The sequence below is a fragment of the Peromyscus leucopus genome, chromosome 4, assembly GCF_004664715.2.
Source record: "Peromyscus leucopus breed LL Stock chromosome 4, UCI_PerLeu_2.1, whole genome shotgun sequence".
In the NCBI taxonomy this organism is placed as follows: domain Eukaryota; kingdom Metazoa; phylum Chordata; class Mammalia; order Rodentia; family Cricetidae; genus Peromyscus; species Peromyscus leucopus.
In genome coordinates, this window is record NC_051066.1 from 88346836 (window position 1) to 88362970 (window position 16135).

At 40.0% G+C, this 16135-nt stretch overlaps 1 protein-coding gene across 1 annotated transcript in view; it reads left to right on the plus strand.

Moving 5' to 3' along the window:
* The window catches only part of LOC114697497 (formin-1), a 270035-nt gene that overhangs the window by 91414 nt on the left and 162486 nt on the right, over positions 1-16135 (plus strand). The window lies entirely within an intron of this gene.

A 16135-nucleotide genomic window follows, 5' to 3' on the forward strand; every position in this document is an offset into this window, starting at 1 on the left:
AAGTCTTAGATGGCAGAAGGATCCAGTTAGTTTAAGAAACCTGGGCTTGCTGTTTTGTTTTTATCTTCTGAATTTTCAAATTTTATTCTGAACCATCGTTTTTCTTGGTTAGGGTTACTATTGCTGTGATGAAACACCATGACCAAAGAAACTTGTAGAGGAAATAGTTTACTAGGCCTATGCTTCCTTGTCACTGTTTATCATTAAAGGAAGTTGGGACAGGAACTCAAACAGGGCAGGAACCTAGAGAGACAGGAGCTGATGCAGAGGCCATGGAGCAGTGTTGCTTACTCATTCGCCCCTCATGGCTTGCTCAACCTGCTTTCTTATAGAAGCCAGGACTGCTAGCCTGGGGTGACCTCACCCACAATGAGCTAGGCTCTCCTATATTGATCCCTAATTAAGAAAATGCCCCATAGACTTGCCTACAGCCGGATCTTATGGAGGCATTTTCTCAATTGAAATTCCTTTTTTTCCCCAATGAACCTAGCTTGTATCAAGTTGACATAAAACTAGCCAGCACAACTATAGTCATTAATTCTATTTAAAAAAAAAAATGTGTTTAAATTGCTGTTAGTGAAAGTTTGTATTCCACCCAAAAATAGATCTCATAGGACTGTGGTGATTGCTCACAATCACCCCAAGGTGAGGGGATCAGCATAGGCAAGGTGTGGGTGGGGGCTGCAGTTTTAAATGGGATTTTCAAGGCAAGTCCCATTGAGAATATGACTTCTGTGTAAAAGCATGAGGATTTAAAAACCAAAAGCCACTAGTCATCTGTAAAACAATGCTGTGGAATATCATTCTGTATGCTGTGAATATGTGTTGCTCTGATTGGTTGATAAATAAAATGCTAATTGGACAGTAGCCAGGCAGGAAGTATAGGCAGATGAGGAGAATTCTGGGAAGAGGAAGGCTGAGTGAGGAGTTGCTAGCCAGACACAGGGGAAGCAAGATGTGACAGCAGAACTGAGAAAAGGCACCAAGCCATGTGGCTAAACATAGATAATAATTATGGGTTAATTTAAGTGTAAGAGCGAGTCAGTAATAAGCTTGAACTAATAGCCAAGCAGTTATAAATAATATTAAGCCTCTGTGTGAATATTTTATAAAAGAGACTGTGAGACTGTGAGACTGTGGGTGAGAGATTTGTCCTGACTGCAGGCCAAGTGGTACACAGGAAAACTCCAGCTACAGAACAACTTTACCATCATCCAGCAATCAGATAGACATGAGGCCCAATATGACCTCAGTTAAACACCTTGACACAAAGAAAGGTGTCAGTCCTTGCTCTCTCCTAATCCCTTAGCCATAGCACAAGATAACATCTGCTGTGATTTAGTAAGTCCCCCAAAGACCCATTTGGCAAAGCTTTGGTTCCCAGCATGGTACTACTAGATCCTTTGAGAGATATAGAGCCCTATAGAAGGTCCTTAAGTCACTGGGGACATACCCTCAATAGGATTGTCAGACCTTAGTCTCTCCTCACTTCCAGCTCATGAAGTGGGCAGAGCAGTTGGGTCTGCCATGTTCTTCTGCCCTGATATGGTGCTTTTGCACAATGCCTGAAGCAAAAGAAACACTAGATTTTGACATAGAACATACAGAATAATGGGTAAAAATAAGCCTTTTCTCTTTCTAAGTTATTTGCTTCAGGAATTCTCAGGTATCTTGTTGTTGTGCACAAAAGCTGACTAATACAAGAGCCATACATCATGCCCTTCTGTGATAATGAACTGAGCTCATATTGTCCATGGTCTGTGGTATGTGATTAGCCCACATTCTATGATGGCTGCTCTCCACATTCTGTGATGGCTTGCTATGGTCACCACCATTGCCACAGTCCCTTTGCATTCATGTTTGGTTAACAGAAGAATGGTGCTAAGGACTGAGTGAGCTCTGATTCAGTTGCTAATTGGCTCTATGAACTTGAAGGGAGTGGTTGTCTTTCTTCTCGTATTTTCTATTGATATGATTATCAATACCAAATCTACTTGACCAGGGTGCTGTGAAATCTATGGGGATCTGAGAAAGTTTCAAGAGTATATCAGATGGTGTTAATGCCATCTGTACTTCCTTTTTAAATTATGTGGTGGGTTTCATGTGTCAGTTCATACTCCCTGTGCCGCTATGAACATAACTATATTACATGAAACGAGCTGCAACTTATAGAAGACAAACCAGAAGTTCCTAATTGTAGTTTTGTGATCCAAATTAAATTTTCCCATGGGCCTAAAACCATAACCAACAATTGTAGATGTAATTCTAAACGGTCTTATTAAATAAGAAACACAGAGCCAAATAAAGAGTTAAAAGCCCAGAGATCAGAGCAGTAGCGAAGAGCTAAGACCACCTTATCTTACCACTCGCTGCCATCCTTCCCCTGAGAGAGAGACCTTCTTCCTGTGTCCTGTCTTTTTACTGCCTTTCTGTTCTGCCTTTTCATTGGTTCTAAACCCTCCCACATGACTTCCTCATCACTGCCTGTCTATACAGACCTCCAGGTCTCTATGGTTGGTACTGGGATTAAAGGCGTGTGTCACCATGCTGGCTGTGTCCTTGAAGACATAGAGACTTTGCCTGCCCTGTGATGGGATTAAGGGTGTGTGCTACCACTACCAGACTTCTGCTTAATGACTTGCTCTTAGCTCTGATCCCCAGGCAATTTTATTTATTAACATACAAATAAAATCACACTTCAGCACAAAAAAAAATCACCATAAACCATTTTTATCCTCTAAGTACACCAGAAGTATTTTATCATGAGAAAACTGTGATCCCAATAATTAGATATGATAATGAATCTTTACTTTTTTTTTTAAATTTTCAATTGTGTACATGTGTATGTATTTGTGTGTGTGTGTGTGTGTGTGTGTGTGTGTGTGTGTGTGTGTTTCCCCTGGAGCTAGAGTTAAAGCAGATGTGGGCTGTCCAACGTGGTTCTAGGAATCAAATTCAAGCTCGATGGAAGAGCAGCAAGTGCTCTTAACCTCTGATCCATCTCCCTAGTCACAGAGTGAATCTTTTAAGAGTACATGTTACATGGAACAACTGAAATTCTGTAAGAGCAGTACCAGGCAAGAAGTCACTGACCTACAATGAAATGGATTCCAGGAAAGCTAGTCTTGTGGAGTGAGTGAGTGTGTGTGTATGTGTGTGTGTGTGTGTGTGTGTGTGTGTGTGTGTGTGTGTGTATGGCTGGCTTTTTAGATGCCATCTATCACTATAAGAAAGGCAGAAGGAAAATCTCTAACTCTAAAGATGCCCTCAGTTTACTTCTACCAACAAAGCTTCTATAACTAACCAGAAACTGCCCAAGTACTGTCTTATGCAATATCACATTAAATTTTTCTGTGTTCTCCATTTCTTCTTCAGTTGTATTGCTCTGTTTTGTTTCTCCCTCTGAATGTTTTGGTAACATGTTGTTTTCTCCTAAAATGAATTATTTCTGTTTTTGTAAGTGAATATTTGTTTTCAAGTATGTTAACATTTGGTCATCCATTCTAGTTTCTTATCTCCTAATTGTGTGCCTATCCAGCAGTTGATTTCAATTAAGGCAATTAGACCCTGATTCTTTGTTTTGTGCATTGTCTGAAGAAGGGATGTGCTTCCTTTGAACTCTTCAGGCTTGCTGCTTGGTGAGGTTCCATCACCCCACAGAATCTACATGCATGCATGCTATGTTTGAGGGTTCACTGCAAATGGAGACAAAAACTCTGGGTCCAGTGAGCTTCCCAGGAAGGGTGGTGTTTGGAGTTTTCAGTGAACTTTGTAGCCTACCTTAAGCTGAGGTTTTAAGTTGAAAAGAAAGTAAAAAGCTAAATCAATACCAGAAAATTGCAAACCTGCCCCTTTGAGCCCACTCAGCCTCCATGCCTGTGGCCAGATTTCAAACGTCAAGATGGATCCCTTCTAGAGTCTGATGTTTGTTTTCTTTTCTCCTGAAGTGAAGATGAAAGTGACTTTTTAGAGGACTTTCAGCTTCAGGGGCCAAATCCTTCAGCATAATCATGAGATGGTTCCCATATGAGGAGACCACAAGAACACTTGTCAAATAGGTCTTTTTCTAATGCCTGAACTAGAGGAAGAACCGTGTGTGTCGGATACTGAAGCATCCAGCTTTCTGAATTTTAGAAGGAGGGGCTGAGCCAACATCGAGGCAGAAATGTACAGATCTCTGAAGTAGGGCAGAGCATTCCACATGTATGCCTCAGAAATGATGAGCTTTATTGTTCAATCTGCTGAACTCAGGTGAGAACTTCTAATGTCAAGCTTTATAACAGTGTTTATATTTCCCATCGTTGATCCTGTCTTACACTAAGACATACGTGGATTCTCAAACTGAGCAGAAATCTTGTTATACAACAAGCAGTCTAAGAATGAAAAGGAAACCCACTCATGATGTAGTTCCATTCTCTCATCATGACATAGAAACCAAGACTGAAGTGACTTCTAGGGCTTTTAACTTCTCTAACTGGGAAGATGTTGATGATGAGCATTGGAGAGTAGCCACAAGATCTTCAGCATATGTCTGTGATTCCTCTTTTAATTCACCACACTGTTGATAGTTACAGTTTTCACTGAGATGACTGAATTGAAGTTGATGAACAGGAACAGCCATTGCTACAGGAGCCAAGACACAGTTACACCTGATGAAGTCTAAACGGTTGCTTTCATTGTGAGATTCTAGTGTTCTTTAGTATTCTACTGGAGGTGGGAATGGGGATTCAAACTCCTGAGAAAAATATGTGCCTTGTGTACAATTAGTGCAAAGAAATACATATATTTCACATGTGTTATTTCCCTTGAGCCAATCCATTGCATTTTACGAATTAACAAAAAAAAAAAAAAAAAAAGTCCTAGGCAGGACACTTTGCATACTCAGGTTATTGCCATCCTCATCCTCATTCACATCAGGCCCATCAGCCACTACAGACACAGCAGGAACCAAATTGAGAACAAGAGCACAGAATACAACAATTGACAATATCCCCACCACACAGTCTTCCCGCCCCTTGATACAGTCTTTATTATTCCTCTAGTCAGAGCGGACTGCCTTCCCACATCAACCTTTTCTCTATAAAATTGAGAATCTCAACTTCTTAACATGGCTGTTATGGGACTAAAAGGAAATTATAATTATGAAAATACTTGTAGACATTCTCAGAGGTTTATGTCAATCTCTCGTTTTGTAAACTGCTGTCATGTCAAAGCTTTGGGAAGAAAACATTGCCAAGTGTGTTGACACACACTTGTAATCCTGGCACCTGTGAAGCTGAAGCAAGAGGATCATAAATTCTGAGCAGTGCTGGGCTACATGAGGCTGTGTTTTGCTTTGTTTAAAAAAAAAAAAAAAAAAGCTTAAAAAGAATCTAGAACATCTCGGGACCATTCTTGTTTTCCATTATTTATAGATGCATTCCACAACTTCCTGTAATGACACATTCCAACAGCTAGTACTTTGTCTCAGGTTGGCTTGCGTTCTCTTTCTTGCACTGTAAAATAAGTGTTTACCCTATTAGTGCGTCCGTGTTTACACTCTCCCTAAGTTACATTTGTTCCCGAGCAAGAAGGTCAGTGCCTTGACAGGGCTCCAAGCATCTGTCTCTCTTGCCAGAGGCTTTCTCTCGGCCTCTGTCAAAGAGGTCACTATTTTTGATAAGCTTCCCAGTTATTTCCTAAACTTGCCTGACAGAACGTCTTCGAGACCCGCCAATATCCCTCTGCTCTTGAGATGCGCTGATCTGACTTTGAATTATGAGTCATCTCTGTTCATTTCCTCTTCTGTGAGATGTATGAAAGCATCCTCCTCTGTTTGTCTCCTTAGTGGATGTTTCTTAAGAATTAATGAGATACTGGCCACTTTCTCTGAGCCCTTTTAGGGGAGATGGGCTGTGATGGCTTAGCAGATGATATTCTGTTGAAACTTTCTGGTGCCAAAATCCTTCAGCATTGATTGTAAATTGGTCACTTTGGCGAGGATGAGGCTTCAATGCTCAAATCCCAGACTTTGTGTCTCATTGTAGTAGGGAGGGGAGAAGGGTGAAAAGAGAGCATTGCTTGGAACCCTGAACATAAATTTATAGGGTTTTTATAACCTGCTGCCCTTCCAAGTTTATATTACTCCAGCTTTTGTAACAAAGATAATTTCTCTGTGCTGCCTTGGGAAGGTATGTGTATTATTTCTCCCCTCGGGGTGAGGATAAGTTGGCACATCTCTAACGTTTCTCCTGTGTTTGGTAAGTGTGTTGAGTTATTGTGTCAAGAATGCCCGTGTGTTGATTGTACAAATCTGCATTCTGGGAATATTAGTACTTTACCCAGACCCCAGAGTAGACCCGGAATAATCAATGCTTTTTCTCTTATGCAGTTAACAGACCCCCAACTAGTCAGATTTACCCAAAGGAAGTGAGAGCTTCTCCTGTACAGGCACCAGCAGAACATTACTATGGGTTTTATTTAGAATTGAGATAACCCTTAAAGTTGGCTTGCACATCTATTTTACCAGCTTATTTTTAAAAAGTGGGTAAAACTTATGTATGGATATAGTTGTTTTTTTTTCAGAATATTGAATTTAAGTATTGTCCTGGGAGTTCAGCTCTGTTTTTAAGCTTGGCTGTTAAAAGAATAATTTAATCTGGGTTCATAACTCAGGCCAGTTTGATTGTTATCAGAACAGTCATTACCTCCCAAAAGCCACAAGAGGGCACCTTAGAATGAGAGTCACAGCTAAGTCTTGCCTAGTCCAGAGAGCAATGGAAGCCTAGGAGGCCAAATTTCACATCATATTACCCCAAGTTCTCTGAGCCAAGTGCATATTAGAAAAGCTTGTGTCAGCAGAGTAAAAGCTGTCCCTAAGCAGAGTTGCAGATCGTGGAATGAATTACTACAGTTTACAGTGGATGAAGTATGGGATTCGACTCCTTTGGACTAATTCTAGAACTTATCCCCCTCTCTACCATATCTTTAAAATCTATATAAAAACAGAGAAGAGTTATTTGAATATACACTTTAAGATCACTAATTAAAAAGTATAAGGTTTAATTAGATACCTGGAGTTATAGTAGGAGAAAACCAGTTAAATACAGTGGGTTGGTTTTTTTAAAGTAAACTGGCACCTCATTCATTTATCCCAAGTTTCTAAGATGGTAGCAGTGACTGGAGCTGGAGAAGGGATGGGGCTGAGTGGCCATGCTAGGATATGATGGTGGCAGTGATTCTTCCAATTTCCAGATCTAAAGGAAAGCTGTATTGAGGATGGAAAAGTAATAAGAAAGATCCTACACATGTACTCAAGTTACAACCCCAGGTCATGTGGATGCTTCACACTAAACTTGAAAATGCCTTGCAGGGCGCACACCAGCGTATGTGAAGGTGGCAATTACCTTTTTACATACACAGACTATCCCCACCCCACCCCAAGGCAAATGCTCATTATGATCAGAAGAAGACTCAATAATTTTGGATTTGGGGGGTATTCTCCAAGTGAATATGACCATGGAAGATTTTACTAGTAGTAGTAGTAGTAATGCTAGGAGGTTGTTTTTTTTTAATAGTTTAATTGCTTGGTATATATTAACTTAGTTAATTCCACAAGAGCTCAGGAAGATGATTACCAGCATTACTCCCATTTTGCCAATTAGGAAACTAGAGTACAGAGGGGTTGGATATCACACAGCCTAGCATCACACAGCTCATAAGTAGCAGACCAAGAATAGACAGCTCAGAGCTGTGTTCTTAGTTCCATGAAAACCAATGCATTCATCTAAATGTAACTACAATGTTGACTTCATTGGCAAAGTCTGAATCTTATTTCCAGTCATTGTACAGTCAAAGTAGCACTGGCTTGCTGTCTGTCAGTGTTCATGCTCTGTAGTTCTGACTGACCCCAGCCAAGAATCCAATCCTGGATGAGGCCTTTCAAGTCTGTGTGACAGTTGTCTGTCAATAGATGACCTTCAATTTGCGGGACTCTGAGGCTCCTATGGTTGCTCTGCAGATGAGAACCCTTAACATCCACCAGCTTTCATTTGACTTTCTGTGTGAGAGGGCAGCTAGACAAGGGAATCCCACAGGAACCAACATCTCAGCACTCCTGGAGCATTCTGCAAACTTGACTGCCTTAAAGCTTGTGTTGTGTTGTATGAATCACAGGTACATGGGCCTCAGGGAGTAACTGTGATTTTAATAACCCCCTCGTTTGAACAGAATCATTTTAAAATAAAGTTCCTTTAGGTACTGAGATATCAATGGGCAATCTTTGGAAAATCTCAATGTAGATTTGGAGCCAGAGGCAACGAACTAGGGGTTGCTTCTTGGGTCATTTAGCTTTTGTAAGTGGCATAGCATCTGAGGAGGAAGTCTGAAACAACTCTTTCCAGGTACAAAGTGTCAGAACTTAGCTGCATGTGGGCACCTTGTCTCGCAGACGTTTTTGAAACTGAGTGTGTGTGTGTGTGTGTGTGTGTGTGTGGGTGTGTGGGTGTGTGTGTGTGTGGGTGTGTGTGCAGTCAGTCAGTCTGAGACTTGCCCAACCAACGAATGACAGAAATTATACTGCAAACCAAGCTTGCAAGCACATTTCTTCCTCTAAATATGTGATATCCCTTCATCACAACTGTCCTTATATCCAAAAAGTGCTTGGCACCCACAGCCATCGGTGGAATTGGCCTGCCTCCACTAGGCTGGCCTGGCCCTTCATCTTCCTGCCATTCCTTAGAAGACTTCAGGTTCCAGAGGCCAAGAGTTCAGGTTCCACCAGACAAAGCTGTCGGTTTACTTCCTAAGGGAGTCTGGTTTAACCCCAGTATTGTGGCCACACTTGTAATTTTTGATAAAATACCTTTGACCCAGTGCGTGATTTCATTTAGGCCCGACCTGAGTTCTCTCCAGCTGAGGCTAATTTGCATGGCTGTAAACACAGACCTTACAAAGCTCACCAACTGTGATAAAAGCAAAAGAAACCTGAGACCACTGGAAACTCCAAAATCCGCCTTTGGTATCCAAGGCTGACTCTGAGTCACGCTTCAGCCCAGGAGGCTGCCAGTGAGCAGCAGCTAGAGAAATGTTATTCTGATTGATCTGATTAGAACTGCAAGGTTAGCCATGGTCAATTTACAAAGACAGTATGAGAAGAAATCATGTGTACAGCCATGTTATGGGTCAGTGAGGCCCCTGCCAGAAGTTTGAAAAGCCTCAGTTCTGCCAAGATCTCCTCAGTGGGGTACAAATGGGATTGGAGGTTTAGGGGCCCTCCTGTGAAATGAATGACAAAGAAGATTGGGCTACCAGTGAGTCACTGCCTCCAGCGGGATTCCTTCCTTGCCAGCCCCTCTCAAGGGAGTGCTGGAGCCCCGGAGTTGCCCAGGTCCCCTGGAGAACCACTTCAGATCCTCCCTGCCCTGGGAAGGAGGGGGAAAGGCTAATTTGACAAGGCCATGAGGCTCTGTGCTAACCCCCAGAAGCAGCCAGATGGAACCTATTGGGCATTTTGATCCCTTCCTTTACCACAACAGTGGTTTAATTGGGATCTGGCTCCAGGCCCTGGTTACTAAATAACCTGAGTTTTAGTGTTTTCATCTTCATTAATTAACTTTTCTGCCAGGTGCCTTACTAAGTCACATTAAGGTGTTTTGCATGTGTAAAATATTCCTAGGTGAGAAGGGAGGCTTAAAAGCAATAGGGACCAAGTTCCAGAGTTTCAGTCCCATCTAGTTAGCATTGTTCTTTACTCTCCAGTAGACTCCCGTCACCTTCCTTAGTCTAAGATAGTGGTTCTTGGCCTGTGGGTTGTGACTCTTTTAGGGGTCAAACAACCCTTTCATAGGGGTTGCATATCAAAAATCCTGCAGACATTTACACTAAGATTCATAACAGCAGCAAAATTACAATTATGAAGGAGCAATGGAAATTAATGTATTAAAGGGTTGCAGCATCAGGAAGCTTGAGAACCACTGGCCTAAGACAAGCCTGGAACCCAACTCTTAAGCATTGCTCTTCACATGACTACTGCATTCTCATCAATTCTGAGTACGGTTGGAGCTTCCGCCTGGGGTGTGGTTCTCCTCCTCCCTGGCCAACTCAGGAACATTCTTGTGACTTGCAACTCTGGGATAAGGCACATTAATTAACAAAGAGAGATGCATTTAAAATGAGGCCAAAGAAAAGCCACAGTGCTTAAGCTGGGGCTTATTATAAATAGATCACTCTGTACTCTAATCATCTTACTAATGGAAAAACTGAGACATTGAGATGATTGCTTAGGGAAGAATGTGATTCAAAATGTAGCGGTGAAATGCCTGCAGCATACTATGTTTAGAAGGCATTAGTAAGACACTGGAGAAACTAGGCCTTATGATGTTTATATGAAACTAGCCTTGTAGGGGCTTAGCCATTGAATTGCCACCTATGGAAGCCATGGGCCTCTGGGATTGAATATGCTTGGAGAAGGAGGTAGAACGTGGATCACTACACAGGATTCTCACCTATAAGCTGAGATCACCATGTCTGCTCAGAGCAACAGGAAGTCAATGGCAAGGCTGTAGATGAGGCCCGAATTACATGTGTGAAACCAAGTGCTTTCTCTAGCAAGCCCAATATGATAGGGAATGTGAATAGACTAGGAATGGAGTTAAAGTATAAGGAGGCTTGAGGGGCTTGGGAAACATCTGTTCTTTTCTGTACAAAGGGTAAGTCTTTCACCTTCCTAAGGCTCATCTGTACAGTTGTCTGCATAAAGTGTTCACTGTTTCCACTGTATTGCCAGAATCACCAGGAAAAACAACAACAATAACCTCTTTAATGTCATTCCAGAGGATAGCAGAAGGTTGAGTTATAACCAGTTGTTTCACCTCTCACTCATATTCTTGGGCCCCACGGGCTTAGCAGAAATCCATTTTGCTCCATCTTTGTGTTTGTGTGGGCCCTGCTGGGGCACATCTACGCAATTAAAGTGAAGGAACTTCAGTCAGATGCTGTAAGATGAATGCCATCAATGCCGAAAGAAAACCAGGGAATAGAACATAAGATAACAAAATGTTCCTCTCCTTCTTGGCACTCTTTTTAGTTGGCCATCATGGTGGCCCACATCTATGGTACAGTGTAACATAGTCAAGGTTTGGCAGGTAACACGACCTGGCCTCCTTCAGTCTTTGTAGACTACTGTAGCCTATAAACAACTATAAACATAAAGTAAACATATAAGTAAAACGGCTGATTTAGGGGATGGTGAGATCCTTAAATATGATGCTTTCCTAGGCTACGTTCTCTATTAAGAAGTACACCAGCCGGGCGGTGGCGCACGCTTAATCCAGCACTCGGAGCAAGCAGCGATCTTTGAGTTCAAGCACTGTACAAGTGAGTTCGAAAGCTCAAACTACACAGAGAAATGTCTCGAAAAAAAAAAAAAAAAAAAAAAGAAGTACACCAAATTAACTGCCATATTTACACATGTGTATAAACAAAAAAAAAAAGATAAAGAAAAGAAAAGAAGCAGGTTTTTTGTTTCTTTGTTTTGTTGTTGTTGTAGGGTTTTGAGGCAGGCTGTCATTCAGACTGGCTTAGGTTTCTTGCTCAGCCTCTGAAGTTCTGAAATTACAGGTGTGAACACTATGCCTGGCAAATCAAAGCTTTGTTTTGAAGCAATTTTAGAAACTGTAAAGAAGAACATTGCAAATCTCTACAAAGATAAGGGCTTTCCCACATAGCCCGCATCCTTCTGTAAGAGTGAGATAATGTTAGAAATCATTCATTCATTCATTCATTCAACAACAAAAACAACTATTTACACATGTCAATATAAAAAAGCTTATATTTTCAAAAATAGTAATTATCAGTAGTATTCATGGGTTAAGAGAATATTTATAATAGAATTTGGAGAATAGTTATTACAAAAAAGTTAAAAAATCCAGTATGAAAATTTAAAGTTAAAATTGAAATGTATGGTTGTGAATATTTAAATTCAATAAGATAAAGATTTAAAAAAAAGGGAAGTCTCCAAAATTAATAACTAGAACAAAACAAAGAAACAAAACCCAAAGGAATTAGAAAGAAATTTTAAGTTAACCATGGAAAGCTGTTTTTGCAAGTTACAGGCTCACAGGAGTGAGCTCCGTACATTTAAAATGAGATGAGAATGGAAATTTTAGGAAATCTAAGCACAGCTCAGAAAATCAATACAGACAACAGTTTAATTGAAAACTGTAACAGTATTCAAAACCTCAACACAATTGAACACAGTGAACAAGTAACAAGTGTTGGGAAGTAAGAGTACAGGTCCCTCTGATGCAGAGGGGTATATGGCAGATGACCAGCCAACCCCTGCCAGTAAATGAAATAACATGAAGTAACTCCCTAGAAAAATATCAACTATCAGAACAGCCAAGAAGAAATAAGACACCTGGATGACTCTATAAATATTAAGGAAATTAGATTAGTAGCTTCAAATCATCACACAGAGCATGGGCGAAGGCCAGATGGCTTTATTGCTCCCAACTTCCCCTAGATGCAGTGTTTTAGGGAATGGAGTATCATGTTAATGTCATTGATAGCATCCGTGTCCTTGATGGCACTGCCAGACAAGAACACACAGGTCAGATACAGGGAAAACCACAAAGGTAGAAACTGAAGCCCTAGCCAGAATATCAAAAAACAGAATGCAGCATAGTATAGAAACTGTTGGATGATTAATGTGAAAGGAAAATTTGATTCAAATTATAAAATGCTTTCATAAATTAGTGGGTTGTTAACAGATTAAGGGAAGAAAAACAATATTATTATCAGAAAAGATGATGCCAAAACATTTGTTTAAATGTCATTATGATATACAATGAAATTTTATAGCTTCACTATGAATGGAAGAGAACATAGTTACTGTTCAACTGTTTATTAAAAAGGCACAAGATAAAAAGCATATTTGGTGAGAATTTTGAAGCTTTCTTTTTGAACACCTATGTCTACTGTTTTTGTTTATGATTGTGGTAGAGATCCACTCCAGTGTGGTCAGTCAAAGGAATGATAAACAAACCATGTTGCAAAGACAGAAATGTCAACAGAGAGCCAGGCAGTGGTGGCTCACACCTTTAATCTCAGCACTCGGGAGGCAGAAGCAGGCAGACCTCTGTGAAATTGGGCTCAGTCTGGTCTACAGGACAGTCAGGAATACACAGAGAAACTCTGTCTCAAAAAAACAAAATGAGAGAGAGAGAGAGAGAGAGAGAGAGAGAGAGAGAGAGAGAGAGAGAGGAGAAACAGTATTGTTTATAGATGTGATTTTCTGTGAAGAAAACCCCTTTCTGTTGAATTCAACATAAACATAAGAGAATATGATTGCATGTTAGTTATAATGTTGTCTTATAATAACCAATTGTACTTTTATATATTAGCAATAAGGAGCTTGGAATTCTAGTTGTAAAAATACTATTATAGAAACATTAACTACCCCAGGATAAATCCAAGCAGTCATAATTAATATAGAAAATATTATCTTTATTGAAAGCATTAAGTAGCTCTAAACAAAAGGAGAAAGGCATATTGTTATAATGAAGACAGGCATTATGTCAGCTACCCAAGTGGATTCAGATCATCTAAGTACTCCGGTCAAAACAAATAGGATTATTTGGCATTTAAGGATTTAACTCTAAAGTTTATTTAGGAGACAAAAATTCAAAACAAACAAGAAACTCAAATAAATAAATAAAATTAAAAACTGAGTGGAAGATCCCCATTTACTTTTTATCAAGAAAAATAATTGGAGATTTAGTAGGATAGCATAGAAAGCTAGTAATCAATGCAAGAGGACAGATGGACTGAAAGAGGAGAAGACTGTCTGAGCATATGTAAGAACATGTCTATGAGAAATATGGTATCTCAAATCCATGGACAAAATCAACTATTGAAAAAACATTTTAAAAGATGAATATATATTGTGTGAAAGGAAATAAAATGAAGCCTAGACTCCCTTAATGAAAAAAAAATTTATAGAACTATTAGGGTCAGAATGCAAATATGGACCCATGTCTCCTGTCATCACATGGAACAGATAAAGGAAATATTATCAAAAGAGGAAAGATGATCACATTAATAAAGAATGCTTGCTCATGCATAAATTCTGCAGAGTATGAAAATTAAGCCACAAGCTTGGAAAGCATATCTGAAATGCATACAAACAAATTAACATATTCTAAAGTGTATATAGAATTCTTATAGATGACTAAAAAAAAATCTGTTTCCAATAGAGAGGTGCTAAAGGGTATGAGCAGTGAAAAGGCTCAGCAGGTAAAGATACTGACACCAAGCCTGAAAACCTGTTTTGATTCCTGGAACCTTCACAGTGGAAGGCAAGAGTTCCACGTGTTGTCTTCTGACCAGCACAAATGTGCCCCTGCATGTGTACACCCCAACACAGGTGCATACACTAAACAAATAATATATTTGGCCAGACTTATGGAATGAATTGCCAATAAACTTGAGAAGATGATCAGCGTTCAGAAAATATAAAACAAAACTTAACTGAGGTCCATTGAGGACCCATAAGCTTGGAAAACAATTGAAAAATCTAGTTCTGAAACCCTGGGATCGCTAAGAAGAGTAGCAACTCCACTTACAGCTGATAGCATTCAAATGTTTCTTGTGCTCAAAGGCAGTGTGGTTCTGTCTAATTAATATGAACCTGTATATACCTTCTGTTCAGATTTTCACACATTTGTTACTGGAAGAATACATAAAAAGGTTTGTGAAACCTTTGTCAAAACAAAAATGTGAAAACAACATCAATGTTCATTTGTCAATGCTAGAATGTGTAAATGAACTCATGTATACTCAGAGCATAGAAGACTGCACCGCTTTGAAAAAGATGAGCTGTAGAGTACCTTCACCCACACTAGTGAGTCTCTCTAGTCTTTGTTTTTGAGTTTATTCCAGATTGGTTTAGGAGCTCAGTGTTTAGCAGAGTTGGTCTCTAACTAGCAAGCTTCCACAAGTGCTGAGCTAGCCAACATGTGCTGCCATGTCTAGCTACAGTGATGATTTTTAAATATGTCATTCATTAAAATATTCTGCAAAGAAAAATTACATTACTCTAAAGTTCAAGGCTAAGAAAAACTAAGGAATTTTTACAGGATTATGTGTTTGTGGCAAATAACTTTTTCAAAAGAATAAAAGCAAAATAAAATTCTAATTAGAAAATGGTTTCATAATTGCTATCTATGTATAATTAAATGGAAGCTGTGACTGTCTTAGATGAAATATAGTAAGACAGATGGGCCATGTTCCAAGGTACTGTGATGGTTTGGGGGTTCCTTAACGTGAGATATATTTCAAGTGATAGGACACAGATGCTTGGGTGACTACACAAATCACCTACTCTGTGTTTATTATGAACTAGTCCATTTGAAGAAATCTTAAGGTGCTTACGTTTGTGAGTCTGGAGTCAGTAGATTGGAGCTCTGCTCCAGGACTGCTGCTAAATAGAGATCAGGGGGCCCACTCCTTTTACAGGAACACTGACCAGACATGTGACAGTCGTTCCCTTCCTCTACCTGCTGTACTGTGGTAAGAAGGACCAGAAGACCAATTAGAGCGGCATTGTTCTAGGATCCACACCAATGTCCTCGTAGTCACACATGCTCACACAGTACTGCCCCAGCTTTCCCTTTTAACATGTCTCATGATCATCATCTTATGTGTTTGAAAGAAACTCTGCCCCAATAAGCATTGCGATGCCCATGTCAGTGGCTACTTCTCAGAATTAACAGAGTAGCGTACGTTCCAGCAGTGATAGCCAATTAAGGCTTCCAAGAATGCTCTAGGTAAAGTGAATCTGCAAAAGGAAGCTGTGATGTCACCTCGGGTATCTTCAAAGGAGGAAGTATTTCCTTATGAGTTCTGCATCAGCTGTCACCATCTAGTGGCTGGCAGTCCTGAAGCTTGGACTGCTCACTGTGGGTTGATCTTCACCAGCCATGACAGAGTCTGGACAAGCCAGGTGATTTGCATCTTGGATATTCTTGAAATCAAAAGCCATCCATCATTTCTGATATCTTGAATTCAATGATTATCATATCAAAGACATATGATGACATTGAGGATAATAACTTCTCTGTTGTCCATTATCTCTGAGCAGCTTGGAGTAATTACT